Raw genomic sequence first — 15,183 nt, forward strand, 5'->3', positions numbered from 1 at the left:
TACTCTTGTGAAGTTTCGAGATGTACCGGTAGTACAGTAATTGCATTGAAAAGTGCATGTTGGATTTATTGAAGAAAAAGGTAGGAGCTTAAAGTGTACCACCCTTCTTATTGATAAATCTTGTTAGGATGATTACACTCGCTTTCACAAAGTTTGTGTTAGGTCATCAGCATCTTTGAAACGTAAGGGGAGGTCACGTTCACGGATATTGATTCTCTTCAACTCATTGCTGTTCACCAAACATGTCGGACCATCACAGTCGAGACATTCTGTCCAATTTGAGTTTTCTTGGCATTTTGGACGTCAATTTGAGCATGGCTCCTGCTGCTTGAAACATACATTGTTGCCCATAGCCAGAAAACGACATTCAGTACTTGTAAGTGCGAAAATCTCTGATAAGCTTCCCTCGGATTCTTTCACAGATCGTTGAAGTTGTGGAACGATTTTGCTTTTTGAAGCTTGAAGTAATCTTCTCGATTTGCTGTTCAGAGTTCTAGACTTTGAGTTCCTAGCCAGTATTATTGAGCTTGAAAAAATCAGAGACAGTGAAGGCTCTTTATGTAGTTTAGTTCACACAAAATGTCCCAAGATTGAGTTATGAAACATCACAGGTGAGTGTGCTCATGCTTTCGTTAATTTTGAAGCCATTGACGCTTAATAGCATTGTTTCCAACAATCTTGCTCTTTTATTTATCATTGAGCTCTCTAGCAGCTGCTCTCCAAACATGAAAATTAGAAAGAAATTTATTTAATATCAATTTTCTTAGCAGCTGTTCTGCAAAAATATGAAAGCAAACAAGATGATGTCTGTTGTTTTGTAGATTATCTTTGATCTGGTGGACCTTAAAATTCTTCTATTCGATTCTTATTGTTATTTGTTTTAAAAATTATACAGAAAGATTTAATTATAATACATAATAAATAAAGCGAGTTGCAAACTAGAAAAGGTGGGAAAGTAAAACGCCAATTTCAGAACTAAAAACACAGAATATAGCTACCTAAGTACTGGAAGGCACAGTTGCATCAGAACGAGCAGTGATTATCCATCAAACCATGCAAAAGTTTTTTACGCAGTCAGAACAAAACATTACAGACTCAGAATTAATATTCAAAGTGTATCGTTTGTAGGAATTCATGTTTAGCGATCTGGGTCTTCTTTGCCAGTCTTGTATCTTGAAGTTGCTTCAATTCCATATGGAATTTCATACCTTCTAATTTGGACAGTTGCAGTATTTGGTGTTTATTGTACAATTTCTTTTTCCAGAACTCATTTGAATTCTTGCATACACAGATTTATCTCAATATAATGAGATTTTATATTGGAGAATAATTGTTGTGTTTTTTTGTCTGTCGCATTTTGAGAAGCACGAAAACAAGAGCAAGAAGAAATGGCGAGGTACGTTTTCTGTGAAAGTTTGGTTAAGCATCAATGTCTCTAGTGTTTGGGGGTTCTACTTACATTTCTGCCAGATTATAGTCGGGATTTACAGGAAGAATCCCGTGACACATATCGTCCTTGTCTGCAGCGCTTTTGGCCTTCTCTTGTGGTTAAAAAATGGTTAAATATCAAACCTAAAGGAGATGAGTTTAGTGCAGATGAACGAGATAACGAAAGTGACTTTGATGATGATGGTATGCTCGATTCTTAGGGGCATTTTTGAGTTACCAATGATTCGGTTCTATCTATTGCTTCTCAACTTTTTGGAAGGGAATTTCAGGTGCTTATTGCAAGTTAAAAACTTTGTTCAATAAAAAATGTTTGATATTTGTGATTTGACACATTCAAGCATTATAGGAAAGGAAGTTAGCAACTGTGAAGATTGCAGCCAATCTGTTTTTAACCGTGAAACTTCAGGTGATGCTTACGTTTTCCATTTCTGGCGTTTTTCTTATATGTTGTTTTATGAAATAGTTATTGATTAATGGATCACATTGCCTTTTATCGTAAAATTGCATTTCTTGATTGGAACTGTTGGAAACAGTTTTGAAGATTAGTAATAGAATGACTGTGTTGTGAACGAATTTTAGGATCATCTGATCCATTCAGTTGCTTCTATCTTTGGGTTGTGCGAACTACAGTGATTCCAGCTGTATACGGCTAAAAGTTTGCCCTTGATGCATTTTTTCACAGCTTAAATCCTTTTCTAGTCTGAGTTTCATAAAAAAATCCACAAGAGGAATACATAAAAACATAAAATATATTAATATTTGCAGAAATCTATAAGTTAGAAAGTTAACATATTTGTGCCCTTGCAAGGTTCTTTCCATATTTCTGCTAGTCATTTTGCTGGAATTTTGATACCAAAATAGTCTAGGCTTCTGGTGACGTGAGATATTTTCACACGAAGGTGGTTGACAGTCGAGCGAAGGCTTTACTACACAGATAAATTGATTACTGCACAGATAAATTGATTGTTTGTTCAGACTAATATGCTTGTACTTTTAAATGCAGGAAGTTCATCAGATCCAATAGTACACAGGCTTAGGAGGGGTAAATCACAGACACTGCGAGCACAGTACATAGACACTAAAGAGATAAAGTATGCATCGCCCATTTATTATCCTGATGCCTACACATGTTTGAGATTAGGTTGTAGTCTGGAGAGAACTATGGTTGATTTATATCCTTTGTTGGATTACACAGAATTTCAGTGGGTACTTGGAATGTTGCTGGTAGACTCCCGCCAGTTGATCTGGACATTGGAGAATGGCTAGATATTAAAGAGCCAGCAGATTTATATGTTTTAGGGTATGCAAATTTTCTCTGGAACAAATTCCACTCTTTCAATAACTGTCTAAACATGTCTGTATCTATTTCTATATCTATATCTATAGCTTTGTACTTGTACACATAATGGCACTCAAGTTCATGTTAAATTGCATAGGTGTATACAATATATTTTGACTGTGGACGCAATGAGAAATGTTATCTCCTTGCTTGTATGGGGATACTTAACCCTATAATTCTAATATCTTGATCTAATCTATTTCAAATAACTTATATAAATAATGGAAATCCAAGATTTCTGCTACACAGAGAGAAATAATGTTTTGATTCTTGAGATTGTTTCAAACTGGTGTTTTTATTTATCTGTTGGTAATATATATAATTATATTTACGAAATCAGTCAAAGTCAAAATTAGCACATTTTGGCTGATCAAGCACCCTTTACAAAAGCACAGATGAAACAGTCCTGAACCCTTTTCGTAGATATTACAGCATTGAGTTTGCTTAATCAATTAATAATTCATAATTAGGTACTCCAGGATGGGACTGAACACTTGAACATTCAATAAATCAGTGTTATTATTTTCTGAATTTCCAAGAAATGGTCCTCACTTCTCAAAGTAGTTTACTTGGAAAAGTATGCCCTTTGAACATTGTATGAAGCTTCATGAATTAAGGAGGATGCTACCTTTGCTGACCTAATGGAGTTTGTTCATGATTTGCCTACAGTGGTACAGCATAACCACTGTAATGGCTGAGAAATAGGGATATTTGAATCGCAAATAATAAAACTTTAAAACTACACTTGTTCTAGTATGTCATAATAAAGGCCAGATATTTTTAAACAATATATTTCAGATGTAACATAATAAGAGATTTTATTTCTTATGCCAGACATATTTTCTTGCTTGTCTACTGAACATTCAACCAATCTTTTGGTACTTATATTTGTTGTGGCTCACTGTGTACCTGATATGAGCACAATTGATGCAACAATGAGTTTATATGCTCTCCAAGGAGATATATTAAAAAATTGCTAACTCTTCATTAGTGCACTAAGTCACTCTTCAGGATCAAGAATCTCTAGCATGAATTGAAGCTTGTGGAAAAGATCAATATAGTAATCCATCTGTTGACTTAAAAGGTTAAATGTTGTTTGAGAGTTGATTTTAACCCATCATGTCGATAGATTATTTTGGTAATCAACAATGTTTACCTCTTTTTTGTGACATCCTTGAAGATGTGTTATTAGGTGATGTAATGATTGAGGCCATCTTTGAAGTCAACAATGACAAGCATGTTGTTGATAATTTTGCAACTTATCTTGGGTAATCTTACCATATGAACTTTCAAAATTGGACATTGCTAGCTACTGATCCCAATGCAAGTTTTGAAATATGCTTTAAGCTGACGGAGCCAAGATTGAAGCTTCTCACCATTAAAGTTAGTAGTAAACCTAGGGATCTTGATACACATTAAAATTTTTATTACATCATATACTACCCCATATGATTGTGTTGTTAGTGCTGAAAGACTTTATTTTTGGTTGGTCTAAGTTTTTAGATTATTATCAATAACTGGGGAAAAATTCCTGGCCCCGGCCAGGGATGGCTACAATAAAGAAGCCATCAACTCAAATAAACACGAACATCAAGAAGACCCATTAACAAGTCTAGTCAAATAAAATCTAGTGACAATCAATATTTGCTCTTAACACCTTCCTTCATATGTGAGCGTAGAGTCATATCAAAGCAAGTTTTTGTTTTCTTAACCATTTTGCCCTTCACAGTTACCTCACCCTCTTCCACCTTGGCTGCCTCTTCTCTCCATTCCATCAATTTGCATTCCAATTTCCTTGCACATTCCACACTCCTTCAACCTCCCTGATTTGGGTTCCCAATGGAAAGATCATCCTCCTCTTGAGCCTCTACAGGTCCTTTTTCCTTCCTCCCATTCAGCTATAGTATGTGTCATTTAGATCATTGTGTTTATTTTAAGAGGTTGGATGATGGCAGCTACATTATTTTATGTTTATATGTTGGTGATATGCTTGTAGCTGGGTCTAACATGGATCACATTAAGGGGCTAGAGGAACAATTAGCACATTCATTTGCTATGAAGGATTCGGGGGCAGCAAAACAAATCCTTGGTATGAAAATTTGCAGAGATAAAATGTTGAAATAACTTTCTTATTTGCAGGCATGTTATCACAATCAGAATGGACAGTCTTAACACTGTTCAAGATTGGTTGTGTATTTAGAATCCAATCCTCACATGACTGATGGGGCACTACCTCACTTACGACCTGAGAAATGCTCTTTTGTTGTTCACCCTTCTCCACCATATAATGAAGGTGGGCGACATCCTTCTACCAACAGGTCAGCTTATCCTATTTCTGTTTAGCACATTGGGCAGCCATATGTCCAATCTGAAAACACATCCTACAACTAAAGGGTACCCCTTCTTAATCTAGGGGCTGTGCCCAAAAGCTTTTGGAGGTTATGAGCATAATTTCTGCTGGAAGTCCATCAACCATATTGTAATGTCCCCTTCTTGAACCATCATCGTATGATTAGTCATTAGCCCTTATACTTTTCGATCCATAGGGCTAATTAAGGATCATAAAGGGATTATGGAATGCCTTTGTTGTTTAGGCATGAGGTGATACACTATGTGATGCCATTTTCAACAAGCTCAAGAATGCAGTATTTCGAGGTCGTTTGCCTCATCTTTTTTTAATGTTCGAAAACTGAGGAGGCACACGCGTTCATTTTAATTTAATATTATCATATGAGTATAGTTGGGGAGCACTTTGTATAAAAAACATTAATGTTTCCTATATAGATATCTTTCCAAGCAATAACTGTTCATCTAGAAAGATGGTAGACCAATCTTATACCACTCCCACGAGGATTAATGAACAATTTGGCAATTAACGAAAGATTAAAAGATTATTACTGGAAATGATGTTACAAGAAATTGGAACGTCGGCTTGGACTGGATATATGCAGAGTTAGGGAGGAAGACAATAGGAAGAAGAATATCGAACATGAAAGAGGAGAAACTAGTTTTTGCTATTTGTGGAGACAAATTTAGAGTAAGTTTAGTGTTGGTTCCTTAAATGGTAGGTTTATTACCAACACACTTCAAACTAAATTCTAAGGAGCAAGCCAACTCCAATGCTCAAATTCTAGGAAGGGCTGGACCAACTAAGAAGGATAAATCCTTTTACACTTTGGGCTCTGCAAGACCTACACGGGGGGATTATGGGTTCACAATACAACCAGTGCTTTAACATATTCTTGAATCCTCAAACAGATCATCTCATAAACAGGGCATCAACTATGAAGAGAGTTGCTAGATGATGGCTGATCACCTATTGAACTCACATCTTCAAGGAGCATGAGATGTACCTCCATACACTACAAACATGAAAGGGAAACATGATTATATGAGTTAAATGTTGCAGCAAGGACCAGGCATGAGACAACAAGAAATGCAAGCTTCAATAGCCGAGACCAGTGACTAATCACAATTGGCCAGTAGGGTCATGATAGATAAAATCACTTGAATAACAGAGTTCAAACATAGCATTAGATCTAAGAATTTGTTGCCTTACAACAATCTTTACTAGCATTCAAATTTCAACCTACTTATTAGATCCATGTAATGACTCAATCTATCTATGTTCTCGATCAAACATTTAGTTGATTCCTTGAACCAAAGCACAAATAGAGAAGACATACATCTCACAACACGACACCAAATGAAGTAAACCCTTGATTTATTCATCTAAAACTTGACAAAGTATTACAATGGAGAAATCTGAAATAGAACATTTTATTCATGAAATTCTCTACTATCTTTGATAAACAATGACAATACAAATCATAAGACTCGAAACCCTACATGGAGTTAACAACCATCCATTATTCTAGTCAATGAAAACTAGACAAAGTTGCTCATACAAAAGAGATTTGCTAGAAATGGTGGAAACAAAAATTGGAGAAAAATTCCAAGATCTTGAACCAACCAGAGAAATGAGAAGAAAGAAGAAGAAATAGCAAAAGGAAAATCTCGAAACTGATCTGTGTGTGCCATTTGTCCACTTGAATCTTCCTCCATTTTGTTACAAAACAACTTCATCTCTCATCCTTCTTCAATAGAAATCAAATCCCTATAATTGCTTTAACAAATTTGCAAATATCTCCCAAAATGATGAAGAAACCCAACAAATTAAAACCACCAAACTGCTGCTAAAACCTTTGCCAAAAACCCTACCAAAGTTTTGCAAAAGCAAAATAATAATGCTGGTAGGAGCCTTGCTAAACTTAGAACAAACCCAGAACACTAGTTTGTCAAAAATTGCCATCCATTACCACCAAAAATCAGTTGAAAATATCTCCTGTAGCGTACTTTACTTTTGTTAAGAAAATATCTCCTGCTATTGCAAAACTACGCACTGCTGTGTGAAAATAATCATTATTAAAAAACAGGAGTACGCCCCCTTTATTCACTTCTCTTATTTTATTTCTGTTGTGCACCTTTCTTTTTATTTTATCCTGGGCCTTCACTAAAAATTCTCATCTATATACTATAGTCTTCACATCATAAAACTATCTAGTTCAATTTAAAATAAAACTACACAAACCTTTCAAAAATGTGTTGGCACCTTTTAAACATAGGTCTCCTCTAATTGGTTAATGTCAACCAATTAAAAACGTATTTCCTCTTTTAATTGGCCACTTCATTTGCATTGTGGGCTCCACACCCCTCTTATCTCGGACTAATCATTTATTTTCCCTCTTAAGTGCACACTACTTTACTTGTGGAGGAGATTAATTGTAATTTCTCCTTTAAGTGGCCCCCTTAATTTCTTATCCTTATCTCCATGAGTGCACGTCACACAAGGAACTTTATTATTTTATAATATTGATCCTTCAAACTCAAACCCCGTCGCTACGTTATGGATAATAATTTTTAATCATTTGGAGCACATTTGAAAATTTGATTTTTCCCTCTCCTTTGGTCACACTTGGATTGACTGCTAGCGCCATGCGTCATCATGCAATTGGTCTATTAATTTGCTTGTGTGCCAAGTCCATCACCCTGTCGCTCCGTCAGCAGTCTGACCATGTCGCCTTGCTAGACCCGCCAAAACACGTGTCACATTTTCACATTTTTGCAACACTTTTGATGGGGCCTGATTTTGAATGGGAACTTGCGCTATGTTGAAACCTGTCATTGCCTGCTAACTCATCTATCTAGCATTGCGCCACGTTGCACCCTTTGAGGATCAGCTTGCCACCTCGCCACTGATTGTACTGCCATGTCACCAACCTGTCGGGATCCTCTTGGACGCTTGGCACCATTTCGTATTTTCACAGTGCTCTTGGCGAGGCCTGCTTCTCCCCTGCAAACATGTGCATGCTCGTCATGTGCCATTTGTGCCAATTCATTTGCTCTAGTTTGCGTGCCACGTGGCACAAGCTCATTCGTCCACCAAGTCATCATCATAGTCAGTGAAAATTAACCAACCTGTTTGCCAATTGAGCTACTGGGTCCCACACACGTAGCTAGCAATTGTCATAAAGCTTTCGTTTTAGACATTCAACTGTATGTGCGTTTTGATTTATAAATAAATGTGAAAACATCTGTCCTATTGATGTGGGATATTGAATTTTCAACATTTTGCACAACGTAACACCCGTCATCTCTGTTGCTAAATTTTCAGGCAACATATTTGAGATTAATTGCCCGCACATAGACTTGCCGCTTTTGATAGTCTATGTTTCGCTTTTGACAGTCTATGTTTCAAATAAAAAATTGCAAGCCCTACGCACTTTGGACATTGGCCGGCCCATATTCATGTGCCTTGATAGTCTCCCTGCGCACTGGAGAAAGTAGGCTCCAATCCAAAGACAATTGGACCCATGCATTCAACAGCGCTAGAGCTTAAAAAGACAAGCTAGACCCTTGTGTAGTAAGAACACAATGCACTCCCAAACTCATGCGCTGCTCCCTTGTTCTTTCAGTGCCCAATTAGTAATGCAAGTGCCAATTTGGCACATCAGTAGTCAAAACCACCCCGAATACTACCTCGTGTTAATCATGTTTATGATAAGGTTTCAAGTATTGCAATCCCATGTAGTACGGAAGAAGTGGCTCTAGTTGGGGATGCATGCAATATTTCAAACATGGCACTCCAAACATGGAAATAGGCACTAAAACTGAATCTGAGGATGACTCGGAGGCAGGGGAAGAGGAAACAAAGGAATCTATGGACAACTAGGGTCAAGAGAAGCTCACTGATAGTGGAGGTTGTAATTCCAATAATGAGGGTTACTCTAGTAGCTAGGGTGATACCTCTGCAAAAACTATGAACAAAACAAGTGAGGGATCGAAGATGGCTTCTTATAAGAAGGAAGAAACTATTGAGACTCTTAAAGTTGAGAAGAAGAAAAAGAAAGTGAATGAGGAGAAAAGCACAAAGGAGACTAAAAGCCAAGGTAGAATGATAAGCCTAGAACTGAAAGTATCAACAAAGGCGAGGAGGAAGTGACAACAGGTAACAAAGAGGACACTGTGAAGGATAATGTCACAAGGAGGACTTCAAGGAAGGACGAGATACTATCTGGAAATGGGAAAGATAATAAGGAAGAGAGGTTATAGGATTACCAGGAATATGAACTGGATAATAGCATGGTGAACTTGCCTAATGTGGACCAGAATGTTGGTGAGCAGGAGGGAGGCTCTGATGTTGTGGAGGAAAAGGATTTTGTTAGGGGTCTAGAAGATACAAGGATTGAAGAAGTTAATACTAAGCATGGTAAGGAGTAGGGCACCTATGTCATTGATGAACCTGATGACATGCTCGAGGAGGAAAGAGAGGGCAATTTGGAATTTCTTCACAAAGCTAAAATTCAGGGGTATCTTCCTCATGGTTGACACTTGGATGTATAATGAGATGAATTCTTTGAAGAGGATGGGTAGGGATTTGTAGGCTAGCTTGGAGAAAGAAACAAACAAAAGGTTGGAACCGAAAGCTATGGTTGGCGACATTCTAGGTAAACTTTTGGATTATGAGGCAAAATTTTGCTAGGGAATCAAAGATAGTGAGCAGAATATGAATATGGTTACGTCTAGTCTTTGTGCTGTTGTTGCTAGTTTAGGTAAGAGAAGTGCAGAGGAAATTATGTCCCCTATTGCTATCTCTTGAAGCGCAGGCCCTAGGAAGCGTACCAGGTTGAGCACGAAGAAGGCTATTGAGGCTGCTCCTCAATTGATTGCAAAGGAATCTATTGAAGAAATGGCTAGTCTCGGGAAGAACTTGGCTAAGGTTGTGAAAGAGCTAGCTTAGTGTTGTTCTTTTTCTTTTTGGCTTTTTGGTGTTTAGGTCGTGGTCGTCTTCTATGTGGTCTCTGGTCTCTAGTTCTAGTTTTTGGTCGTGTTTGCTAGTCCTTGTTGTTTCCAGCAGTAGATAGGTGTCTACCCTTATGGGGTTTTGATCTGCTTTATTAATGTATAAATTATTGAGGTTTCAGGTCCTTGTAAAACATGTGGTGTTTTGCTTCCTTGATACTATGGACTTATCGGTTATATTTTGATGGATTTTATATGAGGTTTTAGTCCCTTCAAAACCTATTTTAACTTGAATCCAAAAACATCAAAGACACAATAATTGAGAGAAATAAAAGCTACTTTGCACACATGCACAAGTTTACATTGATGACATAAGTATCAACGCGAATTTCCAAAGGAAATAAGTTAGACTAAAGTTATAGAAAGTATAGATTATTTATTTTATATGAGGTTTTGGTCCCTTCAAAACTTGTTTTAACTTGAATCTAAAAACATCAAAGACACAATAATTGAGAAAAATTAAAGCTACTTTGCACACATGCACAAGTTTACATTGATCACATAAGTATCAATGTGAATTTCCAAAGGAAATAAGTTAGACTAAAGTTATAGAAAGTATAGATTGTTTATTATCATCATGTTGAGCATGGTGTTCATGTTGAAGACTGTTGGTGGTATCTCCCTTGAAGTGGACTACGAGGTTTCTCCCTTGAAGTCGCATATCATTATTAAGTCTTCACAAAAAAATTCATATTATATTCTTCTACCATGCAAGTTATGTCATAATTGCTTTGCTTAAATACTTTGTTCTTAGTAGATTAGAAAGATCATTATGAATTCTTGGAATGATATCAACTACATAATTGCATAAATCTCATCATCTTTTAACTTTGTCAAATGGCCAGTTTAATAAACATTTGTTTTTTCAATCTTTTAGAAACCTTAAAACTGTTCTTTTATTGTTCTGGAGATGTCCAATTCTTTAAAAGGAAAGCATTTTATTTGTTGCAATGCTCTCAAATCTGATAGTGCTATTTTAATTTTTTTTTAAACCTAGTTCCAAGACTTTGTGATTACAGTCTGTGATTTTCATACGAAATTGCTTTTTTGGCAAAAAAATTAGTGAAATTCTATTTGTAATCTACCTCATACATACAAATTGTTATGTTTTATACCTGCTACATGCAAGACACTTTTTACTAATATTGATTGCCTTATTGGGAATTACCAATACAAATTTTCAGAACTCGATATTGCAACATGATCATAAGAGCCAAAAAAGTCCTTAAAAAAAATAAAAAATGTTTATGAATTGCTCTATGGCTTAGCTAGCCATGGAAGAGTCTTGGCCACGACTCTTCTAACTCAAGAGAGTCCATGGACTGTCTAAGTCCTACAGGACTGCCGAGTTAGAGTCTAGAGGCCAAAAAACTCTGGAGCCCTGATTTGGCTCGGGACTTGCAGAGTCCTGTAACTGACATGTTTCATGAATGGGTATAATGCTTCGAGTTACTTATATTTTCTCTTCAGTGGCAATAGGGTGTCTAGTGCCAGGGATTTACTGCTAGATGAGATAAGATAAATCTATTACTATCCAACAAAAGACCACCCAAGGCTCTATGGGACTAAGAGCGTACAAATAGAGAGACAACAAACTACAAGACCACCAAATGGTATTAGGGAAAGAGCAAACAACAAATAAAAGAAGCAGAGGAGCAAACAATGAGGCAAGGACTAAGAGTCCTTTCTCGACCAAAAGAAATCAAGCACTGAAGGATATGGTCTAGGGTTAGTAAGGGCCCTTAGCTGCCGTTGAGATCTATTGGAGGGGTGTTGCTGTCGGATAACGCTGCTATGAGGCCTCATTGATCTGGAGTGATTGGAGGCAAAGGTGCAAGCCGACCGCTTTGTCCCTTGCGCCGGAGATGATGGAGAGAAGAAAGCAGTGATGAGCTGAATCGAGGTCTCTTTGGGGGAATAAAAGTTGTAGAGTGTGGTTGCAGAATGCATAGCCTCACATAGATAAAGTGTTAGGCATTTATGATCCTTGTAGCTGAAGAAATCCACGAGGGACCTGCACTCTTTGATTAAGCAGTAGAATCTCTCCTTGACATCATAGTAGGCAGGGCAATGGAAAATGAAATGGATCTCCATCTTAGCCGCAGCTAAGGTAGATAGATGACATAGCCGACCCTCTCCATCAATGTGCTGATTCGTCTGAATCTAGAGTCAATGGGAGCCAAATTTGAAGGGCCCGAGACAGCTGCACAAGACATGGCACCAACGCCAAGGTAATTAGCTAGGGCGCACAATAATACCATCCTGAATCTCAAGGAAGTGCTTTGCATAAAAGGCCATCTTCGGGCGCAACCCCCCAATAGGGTTGCTCAAAGTTGTGATGATGTAGTGTCTATAGATGTCAAGTCTAACATGTCCATTCAGCTCCTACTAAGAGGGAAGGAGGTGAGTGGGAGCATCAAGCGAGAATTGGAAGGGAGGGAGTCAATGAATATCAATCCCGATCGAGCTCAACAAGGTAGTGGCTTGCGCATACCAACAACGGGCTTTGGAAGCCGGATCCAAATTGACAACTCTGACTGAGAAGTAAGGCAAGTAAGAGTATTTGTGACGGCCATCGTCGGAATCCACAAAGCCCCGAAGATGGTGGAGAAACCAAATCAGATAAAATATGGTGGCTAACTTGAAGGGATGAGCCCCAAACTTGACCAAAATAATGTTGTGGAGGGTGAACCAATGACATTTGATAATACGTTGGAGAAGTAGGGTTTGAATACGTTTGATGGAAGCCCAATATAAATCAAGTAGAGATTGGCCCCAAATTATTGAACCATAAAGAAATGTCGGTCTGACCAAAGAGTCCAGGAGGGACAGATTGGACGAAGTTTCTTGGAAGTGATGCTTGAAGCACTCTCTCTCAAGCTTAGCAAGGGATCCCAACCCCTTACTAACTTTGTGCTGGATGGAGGGTCTCAAACTGAAACGAGGTCCAAAGAACTTAACCCCGAGGTACACATAGGATGAGGTAATCGCAATTTTCTAGAACTCGTATATAATGGGATCATTGAGGGAAAAGATGCGGAAGGCTCAAAACTAGAAAAAACAACGTGCTGATCAATGTCGAGTTGGGTGGTCATTTGAGGCAGAAGACAAAGTTTATCTTATGCTACAACCCTATAGGTAGTCCTGTCTTAAGAAGAGTGGAGCACAGAAGTTGAAGCCACGAATAGGAGGATTTGAGAGATGGCTTAATGAGCTGGAGTTACCATTGGAAAACAAGATAAATAACATCTTTCATGTGTCATTCCTCAAAAGGTTATTGGAACTCAATGTGTCACCTTCAACAGAGTTTCCTTCTCTTGATGATGAGGGAAAATTGGTATTGGTTTCTGAGGCCATTCTAGACATTAGAAATCTTTCGCTTTGGAGGATGACCATCAGAAAATACTTGGTGATGTGGAAGGATTTACCAAGCGAGGATGCAACATGGGAGAATGAGGCCATCTTGCAACATCGATGATTGAGATTGCTTGCTGACAAGCAATTTTGAGAGGGGTAGGCTGTAATGCCCCCTCCTTGAACCATCATTAAAAGATTAGTCATTAGTCCTTATACTTCTCGATATCGAGGGCTAATTAAGGTCCTTAAAGGAATCATGGGATGCTTTTTTTGTGGAGGTGTGAGGTGATGCGCTATGTCTTGCCATTTTTGAGAGGCTCAAGAATGTAGGATTTCAAGTTTGTTTGCCTTATTCTTTTTAATGTTCAAAAATTGAGGAGGAATAAGTGTTCACTATAATCTAATATTATAATATGGGTATAGGTGGGAAGCACTTTGTAAAAAAACCATTAATGTTTCGTATATAGATATCTTTTCAAGCAATAGTTGTTCATTTAGGAAAGTGGTAATATTAAATCAAATCTTATGTCGCTCCTGTGAGGATTAATGAAATATTTGGCAATTAACAGTTAATTAAAAGATTATTAGTGAAAATGGTGTCACAAGAAACTAGATCTTTGGGTTGGATTGATTATACATAGAGTTAGGGAGGAAGATGATAGGAAGAAGAATATTGAACATGAAAGGAGAGAAATTGGTTTTTGCTATTTGTAGAGGCAAGTTTGGAGTAAGTTTATTAGGGGTGGAGAGCTGTCAACCTCTACTGCTAGTAGTCTTGATGCCATTGTGTATGGTCTTGAGACTCATGGGGTTTGACTTGTGTGTGATTGATTATTGTATTATAGAGCCAACACTGTTTGGATAATTCTGGGAGATGTATTGAAGCATTTGTAAATCATGCCAAGGACAAGGAATCATATCGACGGGCTTGGTCCTTACGCACCTATTGCTGGAAGCAAACTGTTGATGAAGGACTAGAGCTGGAGACACGTTGGGCAACATCTATCTTATTGCTACCACAATCAAATGACTTGGATGATGTTCTAGCTACCTCCTTGTGACCGTGTCTTCTAACAAGAAGGAAGGGAATCGCAAGCTACATGGATAGGTTGCTATTGCGAGGGAATAACTTGTTGTTGATTCATTATTTTTACTATTGACAATACAAAAATGCCCAGCGCCTTTCTCAGTAGATATGAAGGAAGCTTTGTATGCGGAGTCTTGTTTATGTGTTGGTTGTTTGGTTGAATTGGATGCCTCTGTTGGAGTTCTAATTGCAAGCTTGGAGACACGCACTTACAAGTTAGTTTTTTCTTGAAGCATTTTATACTTATGCGATGTACTCGAGCTGAACGAATTAATACAAAAACTGTCGCTTGGTGTTTGAATAACTTTAGAGTATGGATTGATTATTTAGTTCCTTCATATACTTATCCAATGTACTACAAGCATTTTGAAAAGACCCCAATGAATTAAATCTACTACATATAAGCATACAACAACTTGGGCAAAAAACAAACCCACTGACATTTTGCACGAACCAAAACTTAGTAGAAAGAATCTGGACAATGAACCATTATAGTAAATTCCAAATTAGCAAGTGCAGAGTTGCAGATGAAAGGGGATTGATTCATCTCACATATTCATCTCCATTGGAATTTGATCATAGATTGAAT

General features: G+C 37.7%; 1 pseudogene across 1 annotated transcript in view; it reads left to right on the top strand.

Annotated features, from left to right (window-relative positions):
- Positions 1 to 460: 460 nt before the first annotated feature.
- LOC149561947 (type I inositol polyphosphate 5-phosphatase 2-like) overlaps positions 461 to 15,183 on the top strand; it is a 119,721-nt pseudogene continuing 104,998 nt past the window's right edge. Inside the window, exons 1-6 of the transcript XR_016363880.1 lie at positions 461 to 611; positions 1,366 to 1,396; positions 1,527 to 1,632; positions 1,796 to 1,855; positions 2,453 to 2,540; positions 2,645 to 2,749. The product of XR_016363880.1 is annotated as a type I inositol polyphosphate 5-phosphatase 2-like (transcript). The remainder of the gene's footprint in view (positions 612 to 1,365; positions 1,397 to 1,526; positions 1,633 to 1,795; positions 1,856 to 2,452; positions 2,541 to 2,644; positions 2,750 to 15,183) is intronic.

This window comes from Cupressus sempervirens, chromosome 4 (assembly GCF_028749045.1).
Source record: "Cupressus sempervirens isolate cs-2001-9-10 chromosome 4, ASM2874904v1, whole genome shotgun sequence".
NCBI classification, from domain to species: Eukaryota; Viridiplantae; Streptophyta; class Pinopsida; order Cupressales; family Cupressaceae; genus Cupressus; species Cupressus sempervirens.